This window comes from Petromyzon marinus, chromosome 16 (genome assembly GCF_048934315.1).
Source record: "Petromyzon marinus isolate PM22_M1 ecotype Great Lakes invasive population chromosome 16, UKy_Petmar_22M1.pri1.0, whole genome shotgun sequence".
NCBI classification, from domain to species: Eukaryota; Metazoa; Chordata; class Hyperoartia; order Petromyzontiformes; family Petromyzontidae; genus Petromyzon; species Petromyzon marinus.
Window position 1 is genome coordinate 17,185,036 of NC_133682.1, and position 26,785 is coordinate 17,211,820.

At 44.1% G+C, this 26,785-nt stretch overlaps 1 long non-coding RNA gene across 1 annotated transcript; it reads right to left on the reverse strand.

Moving 5' to 3' along the window:
* Positions 1-371: 371 nt before the first annotated feature.
* LOC142924718 (uncharacterized) lies at positions 372-26,440 on the reverse strand. The gene is made up of 3 exons (XR_012941789.1): positions 26,085-26,440; positions 25,123-25,201; positions 372-471 (listed from the first exon to the last, which is right to left on the reverse strand). It is a non-coding gene; the product is annotated as an uncharacterized LOC142924718 (long non-coding RNA).
* Positions 26,441-26,785: the final 345 nt, after the last annotated feature.

The following is a 26,785-nucleotide window of genomic DNA, read 5'->3' on the forward strand; positions in this document are numbered from 1 at the left end:
GAGTGAGTTGGTGATTTGAGTGAGATTGAGTTGGTGGTTGAGTGCGTGAACGGGTGAGTTTGTGAGCATAAGATGTCCTAAACTATTCATATATAGTGACGCTTATACACCTCACCTGGCTGTTTGTACTGGTTGGCAAGGTAAAAATTGTAAATTTAAGAAAATTGCGCCACTGTTTCAAACGCTGCGATGGGAAAACGAACCAGTAACTTCTGGATTGCAAGTTCAGAGTGCAAACAGGGTAGCGTTTCTCATAACCGCCACTGATTTTTTTATTGTTCACCTCTGCTTGCGAGCACACTGTACACTTAACTAACTCTGCAGATGTAAAACCCAGAGTGTGTGCCCACTCATGCACCTCTTACCTCTTGCTGACACCGCATGCATGATGCACGAGTACTGTCTGGGTTTTTTGGGCCGGGGAGAAGGGGAGCCCCATGGGGTGGACTCCGGAGGGTTGTAGCCTGGAATCTGTGACAGCGGACACACAAGATGGCACAAGCGTACAACAAAGATGAAGATCACCCAAATAAGCCTTAACAGACTGTGCTGCTGTTAGGCGGCGTGGCCCACGAGGAGGTGGGTGGCCAGCACTACGCGCATGCAGCCACCTCTGTCTCCCCAGTGCTCATGTCTACACACTGCACCAAGTACTCATTTAAGACAGAGTTTACCTAGGATAGGGACAACACCGGTTGAGATAAGTCAGACTGTCTGCCTTAGCAGCTGTCCCCCTCTCTTTTTTTCTTCCTGATGACAAAAGCTTGTGTTGTGATCGAAACGTCGTAGTTTTTTGTTATTTTTGGTTATTTCATTTGAACCTATTTACGTGACGTTACCGAAAGACCCAAAGAATGTCTTCCTGCAGTTACAAAAGCTTTAAGTCAAGATTTATTATTACATTTGTTTACTGTGCAAAAACTCAAGACTTCTTCATGAGGGTCCTGCAAAGTTTTTGCTGTCACTGTGTAGTCCCAATTGAGTAATTTGCAGGTGATTTTTCAGTATTGGGATGTTTTGCCCAATGCCAGACTCGTTGTATTGGGTATTTTTTTTACTATGGGAGGAAACTCGAGAACACGGAGGAGACCCAGAAGAGGGGGAGAACATACAATCTTCACACACTCACACATTCACGCTAACTCACTCGCTCACACACTCACTCAAACACTTCATTGCACTTACACACTCTGACGAACAGGGGGAGAGAAGATGACAACTCCACGCCGAAACGCGCCCGAGTCGGGAATCAAACCCAGCTTTCTTGCTGCAAGGCGCAAGGGTTACTTACCAATGTGCCACCATGCCGCCCATGGCGATTCGTAAACTACATCAGTACCAGTTTCCATGGACTGGGGGCAGCTGCCCCTGTGCAGCCACAGCCTTGCAAGCGGGCTTTACCCTGCCAAGTGGGTTTGTGATGTTATTAGGCAGCTTCCCCGATGGAATAATTTGTGAGTAAATTTCTCAAATTTGGGTAATTACACCACACAACACTTGGCCGACTCTCTTTTTCTAATCATGTACGTGTTCGCTCTAACTGTGTCTACTGCGAAGTAGACCGCGTTATTAACCAGAGCGGCCACCGACTTCATTTCAGTGTTAAATATTACAGACGGTACATTATACACTAAATACAACTTTAAAAAATGACAATACTGCACGTATATACATCACTCCATTCAGAGTCTTCGAGATTGGATTGGTAAGTGCGGTACAGTAAATAGGTTACATTTTACAGTAGGATATTTATTTCTGTGTATTTGTATGTTTATTCACACCAATTTCATATAGTAAACTAATTTAAAAGACAACAAAACATTCACAACATTTAAAAACAATGCTATGCAAGAATGTGCAAAAAAATAGCTTTTTTAAATTATTATGTAGTGAATATCCGGCGTTGTTAAAAAAAATTTGGCGTCCCCTTCCCCCCCGTAGCCGCTGAATAATCGATGATCTAGTATAGATACTCTATAGTTAGGGCATTTCTGAATCGTCCGGGCTTCCTTGTGCACCGCAGGCTGGGAGGCATCGTCGTCGGAGAGAGAAGCGATCGTGAGCGACTCTACTCCATCCGGGGTGGACAACCTCCCGAGCTTCTCGGAGCAGGTCGCGAGCGGTATGGCCTTCCTCGCTCACAAGAACGTGAGTCGCGAGATGAGTGAATCAGCAGTGAGCCTCTCTCCTCGGTTGAAAGAGTGGTGGAACATAATGATGAAAATACGTGATGATTTTAACCTGTCTCTGTGTCTCTCTGTATGTATCTCGTGATTTGTTTTATTTTATACCTATGTTACTTTACCGAAAGAACCAAAGAGTATGTTTAACTGTATCCCTGTGACTGTGCGTGTTTAACTGTGTCTTTGTATGTGACTGTGTCTGTGGTGCACGTCTTTGTTGCCCTTAATATGTCTGTCTGGGTGGCGAGTGGTCGCTCAGTGGTTAGTTCACTGTGCTACGAACCCAACGGCCAGAGTTCGATTCCCGCTCACGGCCAACACCAGTGACAATTATCTGAACCGGTCTTGGGCCTCCCCAGATGGACTCAGTCTCAAATGAGTACCTGGTGCGGTGTGTAAACATCTACACTGGGGAGACAAAGGCAGCCGGGCGTGGTGCTGGGCACCCACCCCGTCGTGTACCGTGGCCGACCTTCACAGAAGTTGCCCCAAGTTTGTTGAAGGCCACACATGGAATTATTTTCTTTTTTTAGTGCATCCACCGCGACCTGGCTGCGAGGAATTTGCTGGTAACGCATGAACACATCGCCAAGATTTGCGACTTTGGGCTGGCACGGAACGTCCAGACTGACCCCAACTACGTGGTGAAGGGCAAAGTGAGTCCTTCACCTTACTTAGCATCATCAGCATCATTATCAGTATCGCCAATGTCATCACCATCATCGGAATGGAAGGCCCATCACTTTAATTGTACTCAATGTTTTTATTTTATTTTGCACAGCCCCTAAGAAAAAAAGAGTGGGTGGTGCTGCCACACACGGTGGTGCAATGGCTCTCCCACCCTGGACTTGCAATCCAGAGGTCGGCAATTGGATTCAATCTCCCTGCTCTGCCGACAGTTCAAAATATGGATGCAATTTCACAAATCCCCTTCCTCCTCCCCCCCCCCCCCGTGTGGTACACGGGGTAACTGGCCCAGAATAACAACCTGTGGTGGTGACCACCAGGCTAACTACACTAATTACAACATGACTAGCTACGACAGAACGGGACCACAGCTCGGGTCCCAGTCCATGTGTTGGAGACTCGGTAGAACGTAGACGTAGACAAAGGTTCTTCAGGATGAACAACAACGCCGGTCCCTCTGGGGGACCCAGCTTATATTCTCTGTGGCGTGGCTGGCTCCGCCCTTGGCCATGACCACCTTCTAGAATCATCGAGCAGCAGGATCTGGACCCCGACCACGTGACCACCCCTAGCCCCCACTTGGGGCCCCTTTGTAGACTTAACCGGTCACGTGTCCTCTCGGGTCAACCAGAGTGCCATGGCATTTAGTAACCCGTTTCCTACGGCCGGCACTCCCACACCCTATCCTGTTGGGTTGGCACTGCACGCCAAGCGTGATGCCATCCAGCGGGATCAATCAGCGCTGACCGAGCCCCTCTAGGGCCGGTACTACACCCACACCAGAGTGGTATCCGCGATGTCAATAGGGCCGGCACTACACAGTGACATCCCGTGATGTCACTACACATTTAACCCTTCAGGGTAGTGGAGGGCTAGATGACGCTAATTTGGCCAGATGAATGTGGCCTGACGCAAAAAAACGTATGACGAATCGCGATGCATCGGCCTGAACTGAATTTACTGAACGTATTGTTGTTGTGCTTGTGGCCATGCGGTCATGTCCATTAGGTGCCCCTGCCTGTAAAGTGGATGTCTTCAGAAAGCATGTTCCATGGGCTCTACAAGGTGCAGAGCGACGTGTGGTCATACGGTATGCTACTGTGAGAAATCTTACATTTTGCTGAGACAAACTTTCACTTGCCACAAACATTCGGGGCCCTGAGTACAGAAGATCCTCACAGCAGACAACGATTTTAGTCTTATCTTACACTATGATTTTTAATTGCGTAAAGTTCAGATTTAAAGCTTTCGTGACTGCAGGGATTCATCTTCTTGGTTCTTTCGATAAAGTAACGTAGAATGGAAAAAAAAATAAAAAAAATAAAACGTAATAAAAAATAAAATTTTCACGACGTTTCGGCCACAACACAAGTAGCCTTCTTCAGGTGAAGGAACAGAACTGTCGGGACGACAGCACTTCAATGACTGCTGCTAAGATTCGCAGTGTCGTTTAAACTAGGTGGGAGAGGTAAAGCGCCTTGACAAAGGAGTTTACATATCAAACAGGATAATTTAGCATTGAAATAGCTGTGTTAAAGTGTTGGATCAGCAGGGTGTTAAAGTCAGAAATTAGCATGTAACTGGGAGATTAGCATGATGTTAATGTGAGGGATTAGCATGTGACTGGTCATGGAAATAGCTATGTTAAAGTCAAAGTTTACATCTCAACAGAGGCGTTTAGTATATGGACGCTAAAGGACTGCAACTACCCAACTATCATACAATAAACCGATGTGAAAAAAACTAAGTAGAAACTTCATCAATATAATAAATGTACTCAATATATTCTTCAATAAATTGAGCTATAAACATAAAGTAACTGGGTATACACTACACTATCTAATGAATACCATATAGTAAACTAATAAAAAACTAAAATACTAAACTACATCAATGTTATCAATAAACTCTATATACTCTCCATCAGCTGAGCTACTAACAATAAGTCGTTATACATTACAATGCCATATGGCGAAAAAAATGGGTGGCGGTTTTTTCCTTCTTTCCAACGTTACCACCACGGAGAGCGACGAGCCTCATTCAGACGGACGAGTCCATCCATGCTCGGAACGGAGGAGGGGGGAGAAACAGCCACGATGTGCTGCTCTATCCTGTGTTGCGTTACAACCATGCCATAAACTAGACTACTATACATTGTAATGTTATACCTTCCAATCTAAACTACATTGTATAATATCGTATACACAGCCCAATGTAAGCTCTAACATTATGCATTATATTGATATGTCTCCAAATAAACTTTTTCCTACATTACACAACTATACACCGTAATATACACTACCATAGACAAACCCACCCTTGAATTATACAATGCGTTACTTTACACTACCCTATACTTTAGAGTTTAGACTGTAAAATATTAGACTTGTAATATTACACTATGTATTATTCTACCAACCCTACTGTATACCACACAGCTGTATATTCACTATAAAATTACAATACTATATATTGCCTTATGAATTATGTTAAACATTACAATGTTATACTATTTATTATTATATAACATGCTATAAACCAGGGGTGTCCAAACTACGGCCCGCGGGCCAACTGCGGCCCGCCATCCATTTTTAATTGGCCCGTATCAAAGTTTAAAAATATAATGGACTATGGCCCACTGTATTGCATTTCTTAATTTAAACACTAGATGGCGCTATTGTCTTGAACAAGGCAGCGTCTCCACAAAGCAAGCAATCGAAGAAAACATTTGCTCAGGGTCACCAGAAATGCCGGAACCGAAGAGACGCAAGATTGCAAGCGAGTGCAGAAAATTTCAGACTCGGTGGAAAAATTATTTTTTTTTCATAGAAACCAAGGGGAAGTGTGTTTGTTTGATTTGTAATGAGAGTGTTGCCGTGATGAAAGAGTACAATGTACGACGGCATTATGAAACGAAACATCAGACCTTCACGTCCTACACTGGCGCCGAGCGGAGAGAGAAGGTAAAGCAAATGACAAGCTAGCCTGCTAACGCAGCAGCAGGGTTTTTTTTTCCGTGCTAACAAAGCTCAAGAAAATGCAACAATAGCCAGCAATGAAGTAGCTCAACTCATTGCCCTACACGGGAAACCTTTCTCAGACGGTGACTTCATCAAACAGTGCCTCACTAAAGTCGTGGGAATGTGCCTGGAGAAAATGCAGGATTTTAACGATGTTAGTATGTCCAGAAATAAGGTTGTGCGGCGAATTGAAGACTTGTCGGCTAACTTAAAACAGCAAGTGTCAGATAAAGCTTGTGCTTTCGATTTTTACTCGATTGCATGTGATGAGAGCACAGATGCCACGGACACTGCACGGCTGTTAATTTTTTTGTGGGGAGTTGATGAGAATTTTTGCATTACGGAGGAACTGCTTGATCTTCGGAGTCTAAAGGGGACAACAACTGGGAAGGATATGTTTTGAAGATGTGTCAGATTCAATTAACCAGGCTGGACTTAAATGGGACAAGCTGTGTGGAATTACAACGGATGGGGCTCCAGCAATGACAGGCGAGCGCAAAGGAATGGCTTCTATGGTGAGTGCCAAGGTGCAGGAGAGCGGAGGTGAGACTGTTAAAATGCACTGTATCATCTACCAAGAAGCCCTCTGTGCCAAGATAATCCAGCTTGGCGATGTGATGAACACAGTTGTGAAAAATGTTAAAAAAATATATGGCCCGAGGGCTTTACCACAGAGAATTGCAAGCGTTCCTCTCTGATGTCGATGCTGAATACGGGGACCTACTCTACCATTCTCAAGTGCGCTGGCTCAGTCGCGGCTCCGTGCTGCAGTGGTTTTATTCCCTGAGATCAAATATCGACAAGTTTTTGAAAGAAAAGGGCAGACCTCTCCATGAGATCAGTGACCCTTTATGGTTGGCAGGCCTGGCTTTTTTAGTTGATCTCACTGATCATCTCAACACCCCGAACAAGAGACTACAAGGCAAAGAGCAGCTGGTACCACAGCTGTATGTGCACATGAAAGCATTCCGTGCGAAGCTCCGTCTCTCTCATGACAGAATTCAGTCAGCGCTTCCAAGATTTTTCTGTCATTGAGAAGGAAATCACACTGTTTGCGGCTCCGTTTTCAATGGATGCAAAAGAAGTGGAGGAGAGTCTGCAATTAGAACTGATCGAAATTCAGTGTGATGATTCTCTGAAGAATCAGCATCAGCTTCTCTCCCTACCTGACTTCTACCGGAGTTTGGAAAAGGCCAAGTTTCCTCTGACGAGACGCCATGCAAAACGAATGATGAGTCTGTTCGGCTCAACATACATATGTGAGCAGACATTCTCTCTGTTAACGCTGAACAAAAGCAGGCTGAGAACCAGAACGACCGACAGCCATCTCCGTGACGTCCTTCGCATCTCAACCACCAAACTTACTCCTGACCTGCCAGCTATCCTTCAGACCAAAGCGCAGCATCACTGCTCCCACTGAGCGTAACATTATTCTCATTACAGGTGAGTTAAAAATATACACACCGTTTTCATTTGTTAATAAGCCCAATTACTTCATAAATTAAGTCAATTAAAGTTGATGACAATTTTTTTAACAAACGTTAGTTGATGTGTTAACAAGCCCAATAATTTATTTGTGTAATAAGCTTGAAATATCCACATCCCCTATTTGTCTTCTTGTCTCTCCCTTCATATGGACAATGAAAGGGGATCAGCACCCTAAGAACCAATCTGAGGCTGTCACTGAGAGAATTACCTGCCAACCTTTTTTTTTAAAAATGAAATTATAATCTACTAATGAAGAGCTATGATGGAGGCTTTTTTTCTTCAAACATGTTCAATAATCAAACGTAATTTATCTGCATTTGATTGATTTTGACAATATTAGTGCATGAGAAGTGAGGCAGTATACCTCACGTGTAGTGAGTGGCCCAATCCTTCGTATATTTTTCTGTATGTGGCCCTCGGGAAAAAAAGTTTGGACACCCCTGCTATAAACCATACCATTGACCGTCGTGTGAAAGGTATTAAGAGGCAGTGGCAGCGAATGGACTGCGATCTGAAAGTCACCATAAAATACAATCAATTAAGTACCAAAACGGTTTATAACGTCTTTCCAATGGTTACTAAGCCAGAATCCATCTTCTCGGTTGAAATTGTTTCTGTGTTTGTATATGTGGATGGCCTCATGAACGAATCTCTTATGGTAGCCGGATGGCTTGCAGAGAACGTCCGTCTTGGAGAAGTCAATGTCATGTTAGCCCACTGAATTATAAAAGTGATCTGCCACGGCTGAGGTGCTCGTCCTACCGTGTTTCAAGTCTGCTTTATGTTCACGGATGCGGTCCCAGATATGTCGTTTGGTTTCTCCAATGTAACTGCTACCACAGAGGCAACTTAGTTTGTAGACGTCCGGGTACTGTATGTCTGGAACCACATCTTTTACAGACGGAACCAGATCACGGATTTTATGTACTGTGTTGAATCGGACCTGGATCTTGTGTTTATTCAGGATTTTGGAGATCTTTTTTGTGACCCCCGCAATGTAGGGTAAGGTGATGGTTTTGAAAGGCTCCTCAAGAGGATCCTTCTTCATGGCTGGAGTGATGGCTTTGCGGATTGTGTAGTCGGAGTAACCATTAGCCTTGAGAGCTTGGTGTACGTGCTTAAGTTCACTGGCAATGTGTTCCTGGTCGGAAATGCATTGGGCTCTATGGTATAGAGTCTTGATGAGGGAGTTCTTCTGGCATGCATGGTGGTGGGAATCCGGTTTTAAGTAAGCATTCGTATGCGTAGCTTTCCTGTCGACAGAGTGGCTCATTGAACCATCAGGTCTCCTTTTAATTAGGACATCCAAAAAGGGTAGCTTGCCATCTTTTTCGACCTCCATGGTGAATCTGATGGCTGGGTGTATGGAATTGATGTGGTCGAGGAATTGGTTTGTGTTATGGTCGAAACGTCGTGAGAATTTTTATTGTTTTATATATATTATTATTTTGTTGTTTCCCTTCAACGTGACTTTACCGAAAGAACTAAGATTATGAATTACTGCAGTCACGAAAGCTTTAAATCAAAATTTCATTGGAAAGACGTTATAAACAATTTCAGTTCTTAATTTATTGTATTTTATGGTGACATTCAGACTGCAGTCCATTCGCTGGCACTGCCTCTTCACACGACGGTCAATGGTATGGTTTATAGCATGTTATATAATAATAAATAGTATAACATTGTAATGTTTAACATAATTCATAAGGCAATATATAGTATCGTAATTGTATTGTGAATATACAGCAGTGTGGTATACAGTAGGGTTGGTAGAATAATACATAGTGTAATATTACAAGTCTAACATTTTACAGTCTAAAGTATAGGGTAGTGTAAAGTAACGCATTGTGTAATTAAAGGGTGGGTTTGTCTATGGTAGTGTATATTACGGTGTATAGTCGTGTAATGTAGGAAAAAGTTTAGTTGAAGACATATAAATATACTGCATAATGTTCGAGCTTACATAGGGCTGTGTATACGATATTATACAATGTAGTTTAGATTGGAAGGTATAACGTTACAATGTATAGTAGTCTAGTTTATGGCATGGTTGTAACGCAACACAGGACAGAGCAGCACATCGTGGCTGTTTCTCCCCCCTCCTCCGTTCCGAGCATGGATGGACTCGTCCGTCTGAACGAGGCTCGTCGCTCTCCGTGGTGCTAACGTTGGAAAGAAGGAAAAAACCGCCACCCATTTTTTCACCATATGGCATTGTAATGTATAATGACTTATTGTTAGTAGCTCAGCTGATTGGAGAGTATATAGAGTTTATTAATAACATTGATGTAGTTTATATTTTAGTTTTATTAATTCGTTTACTATATGGTATTCATTATATAGTGTAGTGTATACACAGTTACTTTATGTTTATAGCTCAACGTATTGAAGAACATATTGAGTACATTTATTATATTGATGTAGTTTATACTTAGTTTTTTTTCACATCGGTTAATTGTATAATAGTTGGGTAGTTGCAGTCCTTTAGCGTCCATATACTAAATGCCTCTGTTGAGATGGCTATTTCCGTGACCAGTCGCATGCTAATCGCTCACATTAACATCATGCTAATCTCCCAGTTACATGCTAATTTCTGACTTTAACACCCTGCTGATCCAACACTTTAACACAGCTATTTCAATGCTAAATTCTCCTGTTTGATATGTAAACTCCTTTGTCAAGGCGCTTTACCTCTCCCACCTAGTTTAAAAGACGCTGCGAATTTTAGCAGCAGTTATTGAAGCGCTGTCGTCCCGACAGTTCTGTTCCTTCACCTGAAGAAGGCTACTTGTGTTGTGGCCGAAACGTCGTGAGAATTTAATTTTTTATTATGTTTTATTTTTATTATTTTATTTCTATTCTACGTAACTTTACCAAAAGAACCAAGAAGTTGCATAGAGTTGTTGCATGCTTGGGCTCCAGATGCCGAAATTACCTTTTAAAAAACGGCTACCAATCTCATCAGATCTCAGAAGCTAAGCTTGCAGCGCCCAGCCCTGATGGTAACCCGGGGATACAAATTAATGTGGAGAAACAAATGTTCGCTTGTGACGACCAAGACTACGCCTCACTGATTCCGAAGACTTTCATTTTCAGGAGGGTCCTGCCGAGTATTTTTGCAGTAGGGAGGCGATGTTGTGCTGTGCAGTGCCGGAGAGTATGCTCATGCAGCCCGTCCACCCTGTCCTCTCTCCTCCCGTCGGGACGGGTCGGTCACAATAGCGTTCAGAAACACCCTCCACGTCACAAAACAGTTAAATTTCTCAATCCGCAGGTCAGCTCAAATCTGTATTGAGGGCGTTCCCTTGTACTCTACTGTGTACGTGGGGCTCTGGATCCAATCCCCTGATCACCATTCTTCTGGCCACCCATAGAAAATTAGAGTGCACAATTATACGTGTGATTCATCACAGGCGAGCTCACACCGGCCACACTTGCAGCTTAGGGCCTCGCATTAAGAGAGGGGGGGGATCTCTAAATACGAAACAAGAAATGGACACGAGGTTTCGAGTTTTAACATAATTGCTTAATAAATAAAGATCGGTTTGAAAAAAAGACTCTCCAAAGCAGTTATTTTCATTCTGTTGACAAAAATATACAGGCATTCATAGAAGGGGCCTCTTAAACTTGACAATGGCATAGGGCCCCAGCAATGCCATCATCCGGCTCTGCTGCCGAGTGTCATCCCAATGAAGTAATTTGCAGGTAACTTTAGCATTGGGATGCTTGGCCAATACCCAGTTACATTGTGATTGTGTGTTTTCTAGCTATGTGAGCAAACTGGATAATTAATTAACCAAGGCGCTTCTTGTTGTGAGGGTCAAAGATCACCGGTGCACCACCCTGCCACCTGAAACGATAATAGTTCGCTTATAATTTTTTGGTTATTTTAGTGTGCACATTTACACGCGATAATCACATCTCATCAAGCATTTTAAAAGGGCACCCTCAGTGGCAACTGTTCTCTGTGTGACACACGGTTATTCAGCACCTAACCTGCAAGCAGGTCAAGTGCTGTTTGCTGCGAGCAATCCCAATTGAGTGATTCGCAGTGAAGTTTTTTTTTACATGCCAATTTTCGCCTGTGATGCTGACACACGATGGCCATACTTTATTTTAAATAATGTCTTGGGATCGTTTTCATTTTTTTACGTTGAATTGTATTGAGTAAATCATGAGCCCGTTACAGTGCGCCACGGGACTGCACGTCATTCGAGTGGTGCATTCACAATGCAACCGGACCATTTATTAGTAGGGGCTGACGCGAAGGGGGGAGTGAGGCCCGTGACCCCCCATAAACTGGAGGGGGGGGGAGAGGGGGGCATTGTGACAGGCGTATTGTAGTAGGTGTAATCTGCTCCACGTTTGTCTTGATAAAGGAGACCTGTGCAACCTGCTCGGTGTGTGACGTGCGTGCTCCTCGGTGTTACGTGTGTACCGCTCGGTGTGTGATGTGTGTGGGTGTAGGAGAGGCCCCTTACCCTGGCGCATGGCAGTCTATGACAAGTTCTACCGCTTGATCTGCGATGGCTACTGCATGCAGCCACCCCCCTGCTGTCCACCGCAAGTGTAAGCCGCCCCCCCATACCTCCCACACCAGGTTTTATCCAATGTTGGACTGATGCGTTTCTATTGTGGATGCAGGTGGCTGACGGAGGAGAGTGCGAAGTGTTTGTTCTGGGATATTCTTTGATTTTAATTGTAGTGATTCAATTAATTGATTGAACAATTGCTTAAGGGTGAATTACGTGATGTGTTATTGGCAGTGAGTTGTGCTGGCTGGTTCAGTCTCGTTGACACGGCCATTATGAACCCTCTTAGTCTGGAATGTCCTACTTCCAGCCGTACGTGCTGTTGCGACCCACAGACTCCTCACATACAATGAGGGAAAAAAGTATTCGATCCCCTGCTGATTTTGTACGTTTGCCCACTGACAAAGAAATGATCAGTCTATAATTTTAATGGTAGGTCTATTTGAACAGTGAGAGACAGAATAATAACAACATACATATGTGAGCAGACATTATCTCTGTTAACGCTGAACAAAAGCAGGCTGAGAACCAGAACGACCGACAGCCATCTCCGTGACGTCCTTCGCATCTCAACCACCAAACTTACTCCTGACCTGCCAGCTATCCTTCAGACCAAAGCGCAGCATCACTGCTCCCACTGAGCGTAACATTATTCCCATTACAGGTGAGTTAAAATATACACACCGTTTTCATTTGTTAATAAGCCCAATTACTTCATAAATTCAGTCAATTAAAGTTGATGAGAATTTTTTTAACAAACGTTAGTTGATGTGTTAACAAGCCCAATAATTTATTTGTGTAATAAGCTTGAAATATCCACATCCCCTATTTGTCTTCTTGTCTCTCCCTTCATATGGACAATGAAGGGGGATCAGCACCCTAAGAACCAATCTGAGGCTGTCACTGAGAGAATTACCTGCCAACCTTTTTGTAAAAAATAAAATTAAAATCTACTAATGAAGAGCTATGATTGAGGCTTTTTTCTTCAAACATGTTCAATAATCAAACGTAATTTACCTGCATTTGATTGATTTTGACAATATTAGTGCATGAGAAGTGAGGCAGTATACCTCACGTGTAGTGAGTGGCCCAATCCTTCGTATATTTTTCTGTATGTGGCCCTCGGGAAAAAAAGTTTGGACACCCCTGCTATAAACCATACCATTGAGCGTCGTGTGAAAGGTATTAAGAGGCAGTGGCAGCGAATGGACTGCGATCTGAAAGTCACCATAAAATACAATCAATTAAGTACCAAAATGGTTTATAACTTCTTTCCAATGGTTACTAAGCCAGAATCCATCTTCTCGGTTGAAATTGTTGCTGTGTTTGTATATGTGGATGGCCTCATGAACGAATCTCTCATGGTAGCCGGATGGCTTGCAGAGAAAGTCCGTCTTGGAGAAGTCAATGTCATGTGAGCCCACTGAATTATAACAGTGATCTGCCACGGCTGAGGTGCTCGTCCTACCGTGTTTCAAGTCTGCTTTATGTTCACGGATGCGGTCCCAGATATGTCGTTTGGTTTCTCCACTGTAACTGCTACCACAGAGGCAACTTAGTTTGTAGACGCCCGGGTACTGTATGTCTGGAACCACATCTTTTACAGACGGAACCAGATCACGAATTTTATGTACTGTGTTGAATCGGACCTGGATTTTGTGTTTATTCAGGATTTTGGAGATCTTTTTTGTGACCCCCGCAATGTAGGGTAAGGTGATGGTTTTGAATGGCTCCTCAAGAGGATCCTTCTTCATGGCTGGGTGATGGCTTTGCGGATTGTGTAGTCGGAGTAACCATTAGCCTTGAGAGCTTGGTGTACGTGCTTAAGTTCACTGGCAATGTGTTCCTGGTCGGAAATGCATTGGGCTCTATGGTATAGAGTCTTGATGAGGGAGTTCTTCTGGCATGGATGGTGGTGGGAATCCGGTTTTAAGTAAGCATTCGTATGCGTAGCTTTCCTGTCGACAGAGTGGCTCATTGAACCATCAGGTCTCCTTTTAATTAGGACATCCAAAAAGGGTAGCTTGCCATCTTTTTCGACCTCCATGGTGAATCTGATGGCTGGGTGTATGGAATTGATGTGGTCGAGGAATTGGTTTGTGTTATGGTCGAAACGTCGTGAGAATTTGTATTGTTTTATATATATTTTATTATTTTGTTGTTTCCCTTCAACGTGACTTTACCGAAAGAACTAAGAATATGAATTACTGCAGTCACGAAAGCTTTAAATCAAAATTTCATTGGAAAGACGTTATAAACAATTTCAGTTCTTAATTGATTGTATTTTATGGTGACATTCAGACTGCAGTCCATTCGCTGGCACTGCCTCTTCACACGACGATCAATGGTATGGTTTATAGCATGTTATATAATAAATAGTATAACATTGTAATGTTTAACATAATTCATAAGGCAATATATAGTATCGTAATTGTATTGTGAATATACAGCAGTGTGGTATACAGTAAGGTTGGTAGAATAATACATAGTGTAATATTACAAGTCTAACATTTTACAGTCTAAAGTATAGGGTAGTGTAAAGTAACGCATTGTGTAATTCAAGGGTGGGTTTGTCTATGGTAGTGTATATTACGGTGTATAGTCGTGTAATGTAGGAAAAAGTTTAGTTGAAGACATATAAATATACTGCATAATGTTCAAGCTTACATTGGGCTGTGTATACGATATTATACAATGTAGTTTAGATTGGAAGGTATAACGTTACAATGTATAGTAGTCTAGTTTATGGCATGGTTGTAACGCAACACAGGACAGAGCAGCACATCGTGGCTGTTTCTCCCCCCTCCTCCGTTCCGAGCATGGATGGACTCGTCCATCTGAACGAGGCTCGTCGCTCTCCGTGGTGCTAACGTTGGAAAGAAGGAAAAAACCGCCACCCATTTTTTCGCCATATGGCATTGTAATGTATAATGACTTATTGTTAGTAGCTCAGCTGATTGGAGAGTATATAGAGTTTATTAATAACATTGATGTAGTTTATATTTTAGTTTTATTAATTCCTTTACTATATGGTATTCATTATATAGTGTAGTGTATACCCAGTTACTTTATGTTTATAGCTCAACATATTGAAGAACATATTGAGTGCATTTATTATATTGATGAAGTTTCTAGTTAGTTTTTTTTCACATCGGTTAATTGTATAATAGTTGGGTAGTTGCAGTCCTTTAGCATCCATATACTAAATGCCTCTGTTGAGATGGAAACTTTGACTTTAACATAGCTATTTCCGTGACCAGTCGCATGCTAATCCCTCACATTAACATCATGCTAATCTCCCAGTTACATGCTAATTTCTGACTTTAACACCCTGCTGATCCAACACTTTAACACAGCTATTTCAATGCTAAATTATCCTGTTTGATATGTAAACGCCTTTGTCAAGGCGCTTTACCTCTCCCACCTAGCCTAAAAGACGCTGCGAATCTTAGCAGCGTTCATTGAAGCACTCTGCTGATTGGAGAGCATATAGAGTTTATTGATAACATTGATGTAGTTTATACTTAGTTTTTTCACATCGGTTTATTGTATGATAGTTGGGTAGTTGCAGTCCTTTAGCGTCCATATACTAAACGCCTGTGTTGAGATGTAAACTTTGACTTTAACATAGCTATTTCCGTGACCAGTCACATGCAAATCCCTCACATTAACATCATGCTAATCTCCCAGTTACATGCTTATTTCTGACTTTAACACGCTGCTGATCCAACACTTTAACACAGCGATTGCAATGCTAAATTCTCCTGTTTGATATGTAAACTCCTTTGTCAAGGCGCTTTACCTCTCCAACCTAGCTTAAAAGACGCTGCGAATCTTAGCAGCAGTTATTGAAGCGCTGTCGTCCCGACAGTTCTGTTCCTTCACCTGAAGAAGGCTACTTGTGTTTTGGCAGAAACGTCGTGAGAATTTTATTTTTTATTATGTTTTATTTTTATTATTTTATTTCCATTCTACGTGATTTTACCAAAATAACCAAGAAGTTGCATAAAGTTGTTGCATGCTTGGGCTCCAGATGCCGAAATTACCTATTAAAAAACGGCCAGTCTCATCAGATCTCAGAAGCTAAGCTTGCAGCGCCCAGCCCTGATGGTAACCCGGGGATACAAATTCATGTGGAGAAACAAATGTTCGCTTGTGACGACCAAGACTACGCCTGTCCTCCCAAGGACAGGCCTCACTGATTCCGAAGACTTTCATTTTCAGGAGGGTCCTGCCAAGTATTTTTGCAGTAGGGAGGCGATGTTGTGCTGTGCAGTGCCGGAGAGTAAGCTCATGCAGCCGGTCCACCCTGTCCTCTCTCCTCCCGTCGGGACAGGACGGTCATAATAGCGATCAGAAACACCCTCCACGTCACAAAACCGTTCAATTTCTCAATCCGCAGGTCAGCTCAAATCTGTATTGTGGGCGTTCCCTTGTACTCTACTGTGTACGTGGGGCTCTGGATCCAATCCCCTGATCATCATTGCATTCACTTAAATAATAATAAATTATCCTGGCCACCCATAGAAAATTAGAGTGCACAATTATACGTGTGATTCATCACAGGCGAGCTCACACCGGCCACACTTGCAGCTTAGGGCCTCGCATTAAGAGAGGGGGGGGATCTCTAAATACGAAACAAGAAATGGACACGAGGTTTCGAGTTTTAACATAATTGCTTAATAAATAAAGATCGGTGAGAAAAAAAGACTCTCCAAAGCAGTTATTTTCATTCTGCTGACAAAAATATACAGGCATTCATAGAAGGGGCCTCTTAAACTTGACAATGGTATAGGGCCCCAGCAATGCCATCATCCGGCTCTGCTGCCGAGTGTCATCCCAATGAAGTAATTTGCAGGTAACTTTAGCATTGGGATGCTTGGCCAATACCCAGTTACATTGTGATTGTGTGTTTTCTAGCTATGTGAGCAAACTGGATAACCCATACAGAACAAAGGTGAGAACGTAGAAAACTCCGCAAAGTGCCAGTCGGATCATTAACCAAGGCCCTTCTTGTTGCGAGGGTCAAAGATCACCGCTGCACCACCCTGCCACCTGAAACGATAATAGTTCGCTTATAATTTTTTCGTTATTTTAGTGTGTACATTTACACGCGATAATCACATCTCATCTCAAGCATTTGAAAAGGGCAGCCTCAGTGGCAACTGTTCTCTGTGTGACACACGGTTATTCAGCACCTAACCTGTAAGCAGGTCAAGTGCTGTTTGCTGCGAGCAATCCCAATTGAGTGAGTCGCAGTGAAGTTTTTTTTTTACATGCCAATTTTCGCCTGTGATGCTGACACACGATGGCCATACATTATTTTAAATAATGTCTTGGGATCGTTTTTATTTTTTTACGTTGAATTTTATTGAGTAAATCACGAGCCCGTTACAGTGCGCCACGGGACTGCACGTCATTCGAGTGGTGCATTCACAATGCAACCGGACCATTTATTAGGGGGGGCTGACGCGAAGGGGGGAGTGAGGCCCGCGCCCCCCCATAAACTGGGGGGGGGGGGAGAGGGGGGCATTGTGACAGGCGTATTGTAGTAGGTGTAATCTGCTCCACGTTTGTCTTGATAAAGGAGACCTGTGCAACCTGCTCGGTGTGTGACGTGCGTGCTCCTCGGTGTGACGTGTGTACCGCTCGGTGTGTGATATGTGTGGGTGTAGGAGAGGCCCCTTACCCTGGTGCATGGCAGTCGATGACAAGTCCTACCGCTTGATCTGCGATGGCTACTGCATGCAGCCACCCCCCTGCTGTCCACCACAAGTGTAAGCCGCCCCCCCATACCTCCCACACCAGGTTTTATCCACTGCTGGACTGATGCGTTTCTATTGTCGATGCAGGTGGCTGACGGAGGAGAGTGTGAAGTGTTTGTTCTGGGATATTCTTTGATTTTAATTGTAGTGATTTAATTAATTGATTGAACAATTGCTTAAGGGTGAATTATGTGATGTGTTATTAGCAGTGAGTTGTGCTGGCTGGTTCAGTCTCGTTGACACGGCCATTATGAACCCTCTTAGTCTGGAATGTCCTACTTCCAGACGTACGTGCTGTTGCGACCCACAGACTCCTCACATACAATGAGGGAAAAAAGTATTCGATCCCCTGCTGATTTTGTACGTTTGCCCACTGACAAAGAAATTATCAGTCTATAATTTTAATGGTAGGTTTATTTGAACAGTGAGAGACAGAAAAACAACAAAAAATCCGGAAAAACGCATGTCAAAAATGTTATAAATTGATTTGCATTTTAATGAGGGAAATAAGTATTTGACCCCCTCTCAATCAGAAAGCGGCTCCCAGGTGTCTTTTATACAGGTAACGAGCTGAGATTAGGAGCACACTCTTAAATGGAGTGCTCCTAATCTCAGCTTGCTACCTGTATAAAAGACACCTGTCCACAGACGCAATCAATCAATCAGATTCCAAACTCTCCACCATGGCCAAGACCAAAGAGCTCTCCAAGGATGTCAGGGACAAGATTATAGACCTACACAAGGCTGGAATGGGCTACAAGACCATTGCCAAGCAGCTTGGTGAGAAGGTGACAACAGTTGGTGCGCATCATGGAAGAAACACAAAAGAACTGTCAATCTCCCTCGGCCTGGGGCTCCATGCAAGATCTCACCTCGTGGAATTGCAATGATCATGAGAACGGTGAGGAATCAGCCCAGAACTACACGGGAGGATCTTGTCAATGATCTCAAGGCAGCTGGGACCATAGTCACCAAGAAAACAATTGGTAACACACTACGCCGTTAAGGACTGAAATCCTGCAGCGCACGCAAGGTCCCCCTGCTCAAGAAAGCACATATACATTGAGGGAAAAAAGTATTTGATCCCCTGCTGATTTTGTACGTTTGCCCACTGACAAAGAAATGATCAGTCTATATTTTTAATGGTAGGTTTATTTGAACAGTGAGAGACAGAATAACAACACAATCCAGAAAAATGCATGTCAAAAATGTTATGAATTGATTTGCATTATAATGAGGGAAATAATTATTTGACCCCTCTGCACTTGGTGGCAAAACCCTTGTTGGCAATCACAGAGGTCAGACGTTTCTTGTAGTTGGCCACCAGGTTTGCACACATCTCAGGAGGGATTTTGTCCCACTCCTCTTTGCAGATCTCCAAGTCATTAAGGTTTCGAGGCTGACGTTTGGCAACTCGAACCTTCCGCTCCCTCCACAGATTTTCCATGGGATTAAGGTCTGGAGACTGGCTAGGCTACTCCAGGAGCTTAATGTGCTTCTTCTTGAGCCCCTCCTTTGTTGCCTTGGCCGTGTGTTTTGGGTCATTGTCATGCTGGAATACCCATCCACGACCTCACCGTTCTCATGATCATTGCAACTCCACGAGGTGAGATCTTGCATGGAGCCCCAGACCAAGGGAGATTGACCGTTCTTTTGTGTTTCTTCCATTTGCGAATAATCGCTTTAACTCTTCTCACCTCTCACCAAGCTGCTTGGCAATGGTCTTGTAGCCCATTCCAGCCTTGTGTAGGTCTACAATCTTGTCCGACATCCTTGAAGAGCTCTTTGGTCTTGGCCATGGTGGAGAGTTTGGAATCTGATTGATTGATTGCTTCTGTGGACAGGTGTCTTTTATACAGGTAACAAGCTGAGATTAGGAGCACTCCCTTTAAGAGTGTGCTCCTAACCTCGGCTCGTTACCTGTATAAAAGACACCTGGGAGCCAGAAATCTTTCTGATTGAGAGGGGGTCAAATACTTATTTCCCTCATTAAAATGCAAATTAATTTATAACATTTTTGACATGCATTTTTCTGGATTTTTTTGTTGTTATTCTGTCTCTCACTGTTCAAATAAACCTACCATTAAAAATATAGACTCATCATTTCTTTGTCAGTGGGCAAACGTACAAAATCAGCAGGGGATCAAATACTTTTTTCCCTGCCAATGAACATCTGAATGATTCAGAGGACAACTGGGTGAAAGTGTTGTGGTCAGATGAGACCAAAATGGAGCTCTTTGGCATCAACTCAACTCGCCGTGTTTGGAGGAGGAGGAATGCTGCCTATGACCCCAAGAACACAATCCCCACCGTCAAGCATGGAGGTGGAAACATTATGCTTTGGGGGTGTTTTTATGCTAAGCGGACAGGACAACTTCACCGCATCAAAGGGACGATGGACGGGGCCATGTACCATCAAATCTTGGGTGAGAACCTCCTTCCCTCAGCCAGGGCATTGAAAATGGGTCGTGGATGGGTATTCCAGCATGACAATAACCAAAAACACACGGCCAAGGCAACAAAGGAGTGGCTCAAGAAGAAACACATTAAGGTCCTGGAGTGGCCTAGCCAGTCTCCAGACCTTAATCCCATAGAAAATCTGTGGAGGGAGCTGAAGGTTCGCGTTGCCAAACGTCAGCCTCGAAACCTTAATGACTTGGAGAAGATCTGCAAAGAGGAGTGGGACAAAATCCCTCCTGAGATGTGTGCAAACCTGGTGGCCAACTACAAGAAACGTCTGACCTCTGTGATTTCCAACAAGGGTTTAGCCACCAAGTACTAAGTCATGTTTTGCAGAGGGGTCAAATACTTATTTCCCTCATTAAAATGCAAATAAATTCATAACATTTTTGACATGCGTTTTTCTGGATTTTTTGTTGTTATTCTGTCTCTCACTGTTCAAATAAACCTACAATTAAAATGATAGACTGATCATTTCTTTGTCAGTGGGCAAACGTACAAAATCAGCAGGGGATGAAATACTTTTTTCCCTCACTGTAGAGACCCACAGACTGCTTCTCTCTCTACAAGATAAACATGATCAGTGTTTCTGCACTACGTATGGAGATGCAGTGGCATTTAGACGCCGCTGTGTGAATCCATTCTGTAGATATTTTATGCCTTCATGACCCTCTACCTACTCACCCCCCCTCACCCCCCTCGCCACCTGACCCCCTTCATCCCCCTCTGTGACGTCATTAACATCATCGGCACTCATTCAACCATTCTGAGAACGAACGCACACTGGAAGAGGTGAAAGCGCAGTCCGAGCTTGTGCGCGATTCGCCTTCCTCGCACCCTCACTGCACCCTCCCCTCGCCCCACAGCCGCAAGGTGATGCACCGCTGCTGGAGCCACGCGCCGTTAGAGCGCCCCACGTTTGAGGCGATCCTCGCAGAGCTGAGACCGGCCTCCAACGATGACAAGATCGACAAAGGCGAAGAGGTCGGCTGGGAGCCGTCGTCCGTTCCGTCTGAGTACAGCTCCCTCGCTTGCTAGGATCGCCCTCGCTACCTTGTCCACTCTAGGGGTGAATAGTTTTTTTTTATTATCTCAAAGATTGCCGTGCTACATTTGTTTATTCAGAGAAGTCTCACTCTTTTGCAGGAGGGTCCTGTCCAGCTTTCACAGAAGGGGGCGATGTTGCCACGGTGTGTAATCCTTGTTTAAGTAATTTGCAGGTAATATCTTACAGTTAAAATTGGTTGTTCTTTTTTGAAAGCTGAGAACCCTGAGAAAACGCGTGCACAACAGGGGAAGAACATGCAAAGTCCACAAACTTTCACTTACACGCCAAGACTAAGATCCCCCCATGTAACAGACTGTTGGGTAAGTGCCGTTATGAGCACTTATGCAGGCCAGCACAGCATATGGGGTTTGTCTCTGCCAGTGCTGATGTTTTCACAATGCACCAAGTACTCATTTGAGGCCGAGGGTAGGTCCAGGAATGGTTCAGATAATTGCCACTGGTGTTGGCCATGAGCAGGAATTAAACCAGGATTTATGGCTTCATATTACAGCTCGCTAACCCGCTGCACTAACGCTCCCCGTAAACATCGGTAACATAAACAAACAACAGCTCGTACAAATACAAGAACAAACACAAGAACCCCCCCCCCCCCATAAGGTACATCGTGTTGTTTTGATTTCACGACTCGGCGCGACTCGCGAATACTCAAAGCGAGATGCTCGTGGTTAGTAAACAGGTGTCCAGTAGTCAATCCGTGTTTACTAAAATCTCGTGATTGGTAAATTCGCGGTTGGCAATGGATTCCTGTACATGTATGCCTCTACTTACGAAAGGGATGCGTTCTTCGAAAAACGCACGCAAAACAAAATATCGTAAATCGGAAGGGCTTTTCCCATTAATTGAATACGAAAAACTAGCGATGAGTTTCAGACAGTCATTTCTACTATAAACCCAAAATAAACACCAATATTTCACAATGCAAAAAATTATAAAGCGCAAATATTACAACGGTTGAATAATAATCAATTTTAAACAAAAATAATTAACACCTTCAAGGAATTCACCAAAAGATCTGCATGTTGGAATGACTGGAGAGGTGACGAGGCGTTACTTTTGTACTATGGGGATACCGTTACACTGTCGTGGATGGATGACAGTTTTTTGCTTGATGATCTCATGGCACGTGCCATGTGATATATTGTTTCCGCTGAAATTCTATTTTGTAAGTCGAAAAGTATCCTTAATTTGTCAATTTCATTTCACTAAATTTCGTGAATGGAACATTCGTAAATCAAAACACAAAGATTTCCTGTACAACCCATATAGACTGTTGGGCCAAGTGCTGTCGTCAAGCACCTAATACAGAAAATAAAAAACACGTGCATTCATGCACAACCACGTGCAAATACACGTGACCATTATAAGCACATGCTTTCAACAGAAATTACAAATGTTATATATTGTGCTTTAATGATTACATTTTATATCAGTGTGTCTTAATATTCCACAGTAAATATCTTCAAGGACCACTCTTATAGTCCCATCATCACCACCATCATCACCAAATGTATCATTATCATCATCCTAACCATCTGTATTATCAATCACCATCTGTATCATCACCACCAAAGCAAAGACTCCCCGTATAGCCCGAATAGACTGTTGGGGCAAGTGCTGTAAGCGAGTACCTGTGAAGGCCAGCATGGCCCACGAGGGGTGGGTGGCCAACACCACGCCCGGCCGCCTTTGTCTCCCCAGTAGTGATGTTTACACCACACCAAGTACTCATTTGAGGCTGAGTCGACCTAGGGGAGGCCCATGACCGGTTCAGAGAGTCATTACCTGCGTTGCGCATGAGCGAGAATTTAACTCGGGTCGCCGGGTTCGTAGTGCAGCGTGCTAAACGCTACACTACCGCTACCCACGACCTGTATCACCATCATCTTCCAGAGTTAATACATTTCATGTCAATAGCTGGAAATGCTTGTATTTGTAATAAAAAATGCATAAGTAGTTGTCACTCACTCACCCACACTCAAACGGTCAGAAAGGACTGAAAGATGAAATATCTTCAGAACCCTACATCCTGAAACTAAATTAATTATTTCAATTTTACCAAGTAAGGCCCACTGAGCTATATCGCACACTCAGGAGTCCTGATTCCACTTCTGGGAGTCTCAAGTCCAACGCCATGGAATTGTATATGTTTAAACATGTGCGTGCATGTGTGTTTGTGTGCACGTATGTGTGCATGCGTGCCTTCATATGCGCATGCGTGTGTGCACGTGCGTGTGTATGCACGTGCGTGTGTAAAATAACTTTAGCCATGACATTTGGGATATGTTAGGTTTAGGGTTAAGAGCTTTGCGCACATAAACAGGTGGGTGTGTTAACTCACCAGTGTGTAGCTCACCTCACCGGTGAGCTGATGTGTACGCTATCTAATCTGTAAGCTTACGACTGTGTGTGTGCACACTAGTGTGTAAGCTCACTGATGTGTAAACCTGCTGGTGTGTGGCCTCACTAATGTGCAGCACATTTTGTCGAAGCTCACTAGTGTGCTTGCACACGAGTGTGCCGGTGAGTGTGAGTGTGTGTGCGGTGAGTGTGTGTAAATTTGTGTGTGTGTGAGTGTGTGTGAGTGAATGAGTGCGGTGTGAGTGTGTGTGAGTGTGTGTGAATGCGGTGTGAGTGCGGTGTGTGTGAATGTGCAGTCAGAGTGTTGGTAAGTGAGTGTGTGGTGAGTGTGTGTGAATGTGCAGTCAGTGTGCCGGTAAGCGAGTGCGTGGTGAGTGTGCGGTGTGTGAGTGTGCAGTGAGTGCCAGTGTGCTAGTGTGCCGGTAAGTGAGTGTGCGGTGAATGTGGTGTGTGTAAGTGTGCCGGTGAGTGTGTGGTGAGTGTGTGGCTTGACGTGTCTCCGTATCAGTCTTACTCAGCCACCCCCTTACTTGCCCACGCGTAGATCCGTCCTGCCCACCAGACAGCTACATGCGATTCAAATGTCCACGTACACATGACATCACATTGCGATGCGCATGTGTGACATACATGTGCCACGTGTTGCACACACTACGCACGTCCCATGCACAAAGGGCATGCCTTACAAGTGATAACCACGCGATGCAGGTGCTTGCCTTGTAGATGTCACGTACCCGTGACGCACGTGGCCCGTGCGCGTGACGCGCGTGCTCCGCGCTGCCGTGTGCTTTGACCAGGGCCGTCCATAGGGGGTGCGTGGGGCCCCCCCCGATGCCTTCAAACTAAACCGGAAGCATTACATGTGACACTGATGTCTACACGTGGGGCCTCCCCCGAAGCGCGGGGCCCGGGATAGTCGGTCCAATTTGACGGACACTCGGGGACGACTCTTGATTTGGCATACGCGACGCGCACGTTGTGTGCGCTGTGCGTGGGGTGACTGGCCCGATGTGCGTGCCAGGCAGGGCAAGGGGGACTGCCATTGATTGTGTCGAGACCTTTTGTATGGGTGACGAGATGAACGCCCAAATTCAACGCAGGCCGCCACACAAGGGCTGCACATTTCAATATTGAGCAGGTCCCTGTGTGTCCGTGAGTGTGGGTCCCTGTGTGTGTGTGTTGTTTCTGTGTGCGTTATGTGAGGGTAGCAGTGACGCAGTGGATAGTACGCTACGCTACGAACCCCGCAAACATCCGAGTTGGAGTCCCGCTCATGGCCAACAAAAATAACGATTATTTATCTGAACTGGTCCTGGGTCGACTCAACCTCAAATGAATACCTGGAGCGGTGTGTGTAATACGTCACCACTTGGGAGACAAAGGCGGCCGGGTGTGGTGTTGGCCACCTACCCCCTGGTATGCCATGCCGACCTTCATTGGTGCTTGCGAACAGCACTTGCCACAACAGTCTGTTAAGGCTATATGGGGGATCTCCGTCTCTGTAGTGGGAAACTCGTAGGTGTGTGCATGTGTGGAGGGAAACCTGTACTGCTGTCGTACGTTGTGACCGGGCAAGGCCAATTTCCGTCCTCATGGTCGGCCACGGCGTCCTGGTCTTCGTACTGCTGCTTGTTTTTGGCTGTAATGACACCCAACATGGACAACCCCATCACCTGCGTTCAAACAAGTGTTACACAGTACGTACACACGCGCAATAAAGCAACCACAAAGCACATACACTTTTAAATATAAAAGCACTGGGGGTCTAGTACTGTAGTCACCAATCCGTGTGTATTATTTATTTATTGGTTGGTCATTCTGATGGCAGCACAAACAGAAGCTGCATCCATAACTTCTCAATCCACACAGTTCCAGGCCAAGGTCCATTCGTGGAATTAATACAAATATTTACTTATTAGAGGGTGTTTTGGTTTGTTTGGGTTAGATCGCGTAAATCTTAGTCAAGTTTGTCACGTAAACAAAACATGCCAATTAGTGACTAATTCAGCACATCGGTGTGTTGGAGAGTAAACCCACAACATTTACAATTCAAGTACCGTGACGTTTCGCCTGTAACTACAACAACAACCCGCCTCGTCAGGTGACAGCCGGAGTTGTGGTGAAATCCTTCCCCTGTTTCGGTCTTTAATAGACGTAGACGGGGGATAAATGTGACGTCGTCACTTGTAAGCAGATCCGATACGAAGACGGGGGGGGGGGGTAATGTATTGATGTAAATTACAATGGATATCTGTTATTGATTGGGTTATTCGCAGTTAATCAACATACATAATTGTTACTCCTGCTATTATGGATTGACTCAAGCAGCTAGCGAAGGATGCTAGGTTTAGTAATATATGTTATATATGTCGCTATTGTTAACTTTCAATCACATTTCTTATTATCACTGTTGCATTGTTTTTATAGCATTATTTTAGTAATTTCTAGAAAGGTTTAGTTTAGCCTGATTTTTACATAGTGGACACTGTGTGTGTGTGATGTGAGCTGAGTGGTGGAGGTACCTGGCAACAGTTGAACCGAGCCCGCTCGGCCTCTTCATCCGTGGCGACCAGGGTACAATCGTTACTATATTCTTGGTTCTTTCAGGTAAAGTCACGTAGATATAAAATAATAACAATAAAATTAAAATAAATTAAAATGAAAGCAAAAAACCCACGACGTTTCGATCGCAACACGTGATGAAGACCGCTTGTGTTGCCACCGAAACGTCGTGGGTTTTTTGCCTTAACTTAAAATGTTATTTTCTATCTACGTGACTTTACCGAAAGAACCAAAAATTATGAATTCCTGCAAGTTACGAAAGTTTAAAGTAAAAATTTGACAGTCGTGTAACTAATCAGGCCTAGAGGATACAGTGGACCACGTGGTTTCCGGGGTGTGTTACCTTAACAACAAGTGACGTCACTTCCTTAGCAACGGCGATCATTACAGACGGAGGTGGACGCGCGCTCTGTGTGCTTAAAGATCGCATTCGGGAGCACACTTCGACAACGTCGTCAGTGAACATCGATAACGTGGTTAAATTACTTGGTAAACCTCATTGACAAACATCCGTGAGGTTGAACACTTCATTAACACAGTTAACGAAATCTATTGACAAAACGTGACCATCTGTGACTTCTCGTTCTGCCTTCAAGGCGATGTCTTCCGTGAGTACATCCACACGCGCGCTGTATCAGGATAACATTAATCTGAGAGAACA